We start from the raw sequence: 6,000 nt of genomic DNA on the forward strand, positions 1-6,000 counted from the left end.
AACGCATGTTCGTTGGATTGTTCACTATATTTTGAGAACTGTGTATCTGAATCTATAAGTCACTGTCTGTTGTGGAATGCACTTTTGTTTTGACTGAGTTGTACATCACATTGGAGAAAAGTGTCTGCTAGATGGAGAAATGTAATCACAATACTATATTTCTTTAGTCACAGTTCTCTACCCACCCACACCACAGAGCAATACAACACACATTCACACGCTAGAGACAGCCGAGTGACCGGTTCACCTGCAGCACGTCTTTGGACTGCGGACAGAAACCGACATGAACACAGGGAGAAAATGCAAATACCCCACAGACTAAGATTCGAACCCGCAGCCCAGGAGCAACGAGGCATTCATGACCAACATTTTAAATACAGACAATATCAAATATATATATGCATGCTCAGAGAAATGCTTTGCTCTCCCCGTCTGTGCTGTGGTCTTGGTGGGAATGGACCTTTAAAACCATTTTGTCAATCACCGTTTTGGCAAGTTGCCATGGCAACCACAGCTGTGACATTTAATGGACAAAACGCTTATTGGCAAGGCCTAACAGACGCACTTCTCTCGCACAAAAGTAATTAGCTTCTCTAAAATGTTTTGGCACCTTTCTGCAAACCGAGGTTCAGGTTCTCAAAGCATTTCATAGAGGCATCTAAAAAGATTTCCCAGTCTGTAACGCAGCCAAATTCCACAGAAAATGAAATATTTACACCTTTCGTAACTCCTTTATAGGAAAGGTATCTGTATCAGAAGTGCAGCAGGCAACATCAGCCAAGGAAGTGATCTTATATTAAACCCGAATCTAAATCTGTACTGAAATACAAATGAGGGGACGTGTTGATTAGAATGCTTAGCAATACAGTTACTGAATGTTATGCGTGTGTGTGTGTGGTGGAATTTTAGATTTGTTTGTACGTAGAACAAAAACACATTTGAATGAGGTTTTCAATATGTAAAAAAGAAGAGGGAAAAAAAAAGACACATTTTTATTTTTTACAAAAATTTTGTTTGTTGACTGTAATGAGCCCACAGGGAATGAACAAATATTGATGAATCACACATGATATCATCAATTTTATTTATCCAGGCTTTGGTTTCTGTCAGGCAACAGCACTTCATCTACATTAGGGAATATTTTCACTGGCAAAATGCCTAAGGAAAAAATGGAGAGAGCGACGATTTCGTCGCTGCTTTTGCTTTTATATCCCTCTCAGGCTTTCTCCATGGCCTGCAGAAGTGTTGCCCTCCTTTATAGATTGTGGCCGTACACCTTTCACCTCCGAGAGGAAAAGAACAACTTATAAAAGAGGTATGGAGCAGGGTATATGATAAACTGTCTCAAAACAGGGATGGGTGTCAGTGAATGTGAACATTATGGACGTTGCCCAAAACAAACACATCATTTTTATACTCTTGTCCCTCCAGGTCTCATTCCTCTTGAAAGATGAAATAATAACTGAGCAACTATGGAATGTGAGAACTCCAAGAAGGGCCGTTTACAAGTATGTGAACCTAGGCAATCTCTTGGGGGTGCCGAAACTGGGGGGAGGGGGGTTGGACCAAGGAATATCTGCCTCTTCATATATAAACATCGTACGATACATCGCCACTCCATGTCTTTGAAATGTTGCAGCTTTGTAGGTAACTGAGACAAACTGTCAGTCAGTACAGTAAACTGTCTTTACTTATTCCTTTAACCGATCCACTTAACTTCAACAACGTCTCGTCCTGGGCAGGGTTGTGGTGATCCAAAGCCTATCCCAGAATCACTGGGCGCAGGGCAGAGGAGGGTGCACCCTGGATGAGACGTCTTTCCGTCACAGCATGGCCACATACGCACCCATTCATGCACAAAGGGCAAGTTAGAATCACCATTTCACTTGAATTGCATTTCTTTGGACTGTGGGAGGAAACCAGAGCACCTGAAGGAAACCCAAGCAGGCATGGGGAGAACATGCAACCACCACTCAGACTGCGCAGGGATGGAACTAACGTTCTCTCACACCACCCAGGTGCTGCGAGGTGGTAGTGCAACCCGCTGTGCCACCTTGCCGCCCAAACCAGCTTCAGTCTTGAAAATTAGTCTTCAGTCCATTTGAAGACTTTGAAGCACAACTTTATGCTCTGTGCATATATAACATTAACATGAATGTTATCATGAAAAATGACATAAAAACAACTTGCTTTCTATTCTTCATCATCTGTATGTGTCTGTGTCTAAAATAAAAATAATTTCGTTATGTACAGGTACCCTTATTATACAAAGATAGGAGTCTAAGGGGTGCTGCATTGATTCTTGCTCTATATATTTTGAAAAGTACTGTAATACAATAAGATGCTCTGACAAACGTTTGAGGACACTGCCGTGTAGAAAGAATCAGGATAATGGTGCTCGTGTCACTGTTTGTGATCGAGATTATTTGTGATTGAGATTATTTTCCTCCTTGGATCCATCCAAGTTGCTTTTAAATGGCCCTTTACAAAGTCAACATGCTTATTTTAGATATCGTTCCTCATCGGCACACAACCGTTAATAGCCGCACTACTCTTCTGAATGTAGCTGTAATAAAAACTTGGGCTTCTAATGTAATTTTAAACAATGTGCAGACAAAAATAAAATCTATCTTCCTTAGATAAATTAGTCATAAATTTATCATAAAAGCATAATGCCTGATGCACTGGAACAAGTCTGCGTAGGACCATGTTCCTCTCTTGCAGAAACCTTTCTTATTATGACAAGGTCTGCATTCTTTCAGAGATACTGTATGCCTTCAGCAGCCAATCATTTGTTTTCTCTGCTGACAAATTTCAGGGAATGTGCCCTAAAATATATATATATAAAAAAAAAACATTTACAATTTTTTCCCTTTATATCTTTGGTGCAAACTGCCAGAAATAGGTTATCTAGACACCACATCAACAGAACAACAAATACTAAAGGGAAATATGCAACCAGAGACGCCTTCTAACTGCTGATACAGCAAACTATCAGAAATCTCAGAAAAGGCCCAGCAAAAAAGAAAAAAGGAACTGCTGCCTAAATAAACAAATAAATAAATAAAAATGAACAACATTTGGAAATTCAGGTTTTTGGTCATTTTACATAAAGTGTTCCAAGGTTTTTAGTCTGATGCAATGGTTTTAAGAACAGAATAATCTGTTTTAATCCTGAGAGATCGTTATATATAAAGAAACAGTAATCCTTCTTAATAATTACTAATCCTAAAAAAAGGTTTGTGCCCCATTGCATGAAATATATAAAGAAAATGAAATGTGAAGGAATCATTTACACAGCAGGTGTCAGTGGATAAATGAAAAACACAGATTTGACAGGAAAGAAAAAGGGAGAGAGTTACATCTATTGCTTGCATTTTCTGAGATGTTTTCATAGCAGATTACCTTTGACCCTGAGTAGATTATTCACGCCGTGAACATGGTGTGCACCTAAAATCCAGCAAAATTCATTTGATGTGATTCCATAAAGAAAGTGTGTTGTGCTCCCAGTGTGAATGGCTCCCTGGTGCTACCGGGGGGTTAAAAAAACGACCTGAGGAATGACAAGGCAGGCCGACATGGCGAGAGCTGCGGCGTTTCGCTCAGTCATTCTGCAATAGGTACGTGATGAAGAGGAAGGAACCACAGTATGTTGGATCGTTCCTCACACAGCCTTGGCACGGCTGGGCTTCACTTCTTCAGACATTATCTCCTTCTCAGAAGGAGCATGTCTTGCAAAATGCAGCACCATCTTTCGATTGCATTCGAACAAAACAAAAATTTCGATTGCTTTCGGAAAAAACGAAAATTTCGATTGCTTTCGGACAAAACAAAAATGCATATTTCAGAGGACTGAAAAATACTAAATCAGTTGTTTTACATTTTGTCTCCATTTCTCACTCATGTTTTATGAACTCATTTCACTAAAATGTCTATGATTTCTGACAGTTTTTCAAAGCTTTAAAGCCTGTTCAGCAAAAGACAAGACTGGTGTGAAAATCATGTACAGTAAGTACTTCTCAAAATGGAATAGTTACATCAAAAGGTAACAAACACGGCATTTTCTTCTCTGCAATAAACATGTGCTGCACAGGAATTTCCTTTCGAATGGAAGAAAATTGTTATGTAATTGTCCAATATTATTTCTATTATTAATTCTTATGAAAAAATATTTTTAATAATAATATAATTGCTAACATAATTAAAATGAATATAATAAATGTTGTTTAATTTTAAATATATGTGTGTGTGTATGTGTGTGTGTATATATACACATATATATATATTTTTTTTTACCATAACAACAACAATAAGGGAAGTGGACATAAAGGGTATATATTTTACATTACAAAACTCTGTAAAAGCACAGCAAAACAATTTTTTTTTTTAACAGTTATTCATGTTTGGTCATAAAATTTTGTCTGATCTCTTGCAACACTTGGAAAAATCTGCAGGTTAAGCAGAAACAACCTGACACATCTCCGCACAGCTGATTTTGCTTGTCCCCACAAGAATGCGAGTCAACTGGTGGAGAGAGAGGCAGTGATAGATCCTCCATCACAAAAAAATCAAAAAAAGAAAAAAAAACTGGAAAAGAGAGAAGATGCCGGAAGGTACAGAAGAGAAAATTTCAGATTGCTCTGGAACTACTCTTGATGAAGTGTTGCACAATGAAAATAGACATCATATGAGGTCACCATACAGATGGTCTCCTACTGTAGTACTTGTCGATCCCTTTCTGGAGATGGAGTGAAAACTTTACACAGAGCATCCAGAAGAAAAAGATGCTCCAATTATAGCATGTTGGTGGGAATTATGAATACCAAAGGCATTACATATGGCTACATTGTACCACAGTGACATTACCATAAATTCTGGTCGGTTCTCCCTCATTTACAAACATGAATTCTTGGATGGACTGAAGCTAAAGCCGATCACTCACTACACCACAACGAGACACCATCTCTGACCACTTGGTTGTCCCAAGCACAAAGAACTTCAAAAAGCCTGAAGGTTCTCTATTCTGGCTGGTGGAATGACCTCCCTGTCTCACTCAGAACTGCTGAATCCCTCTTAAGAAGATTCACCGCCCTCCGGATCTCCTCCCTTCTCTATCTCCATCTTTGTGCTCTACGAGTGAATATGACTGTATTCTACAAAAAGGTCACATAAAAGAACACTCTCCAATGAGAAATTCACCAGTGTACACACTAACATCTCACTTACCTGGTCAGTACTCCTTCTGAACACAGCTCAAAAGTTCTCACTCTCTTGAATTTAACTCTGACTTCTGTCTGTGGTCTGTGTGCTCATTCTTGAACACTCTCAACCTAACTTGTGCTCAGTGTCAATATTTTTCACTACCGCATTTACAATCACTGTGTGATACACAAGGTCTTCTGTAAATGTAGGCAAGACACATAAATCTCAATTCATACAGCACTGTGACAGTAAATAAACAAATAATGCACTATTGCTTGAATTTACTTACAATAATTTATTGCTAATTGAGTTACTGTGTACATGACAGACTATACTACAGTAGAAAGCACTGTAAGAGTGCATTGGCTGGTCAACGAACCAGTATAGTGCAATGGTTCCCACTTCAATGCTCCTAGATTACACAGGATATTGCAAAGCCATTCAAGTCAGGTTCCAAGTGCTGACCTGCCTCCACAATGCTTTGACTCATGGGAAAGAACATGTTCTAGCAGCATTTCACAAACCCCATCAGAAGGCTCCTTGAGCAAGGCCTTCCTCTTGCTCTTCTTAAATTTCCGTTTCTTTATTCAGCAGATACTTTTCTCCAAAGCGACTTCCAAAGAACTCTATGTAGTGTTATGAGCCCACACACCTTATTCACCACAGTGACTTACACTGCTAGATACACTACTTACAATGGGTCACTCATCCATACATCAGTGGAACACACATACACTGTCACTCACACACTATGGGGGAACCTGAACAGCAAGTCTTTGGCCTGTGGGAGGAAACAGG

The sequence above is a fragment of the Scleropages formosus genome, chromosome 23 (assembly GCF_900964775.1).
Source record: "Scleropages formosus chromosome 23, fSclFor1.1, whole genome shotgun sequence".
NCBI lineage: Eukaryota > Metazoa > Chordata > Actinopteri > Osteoglossiformes > Osteoglossidae > Scleropages > Scleropages formosus.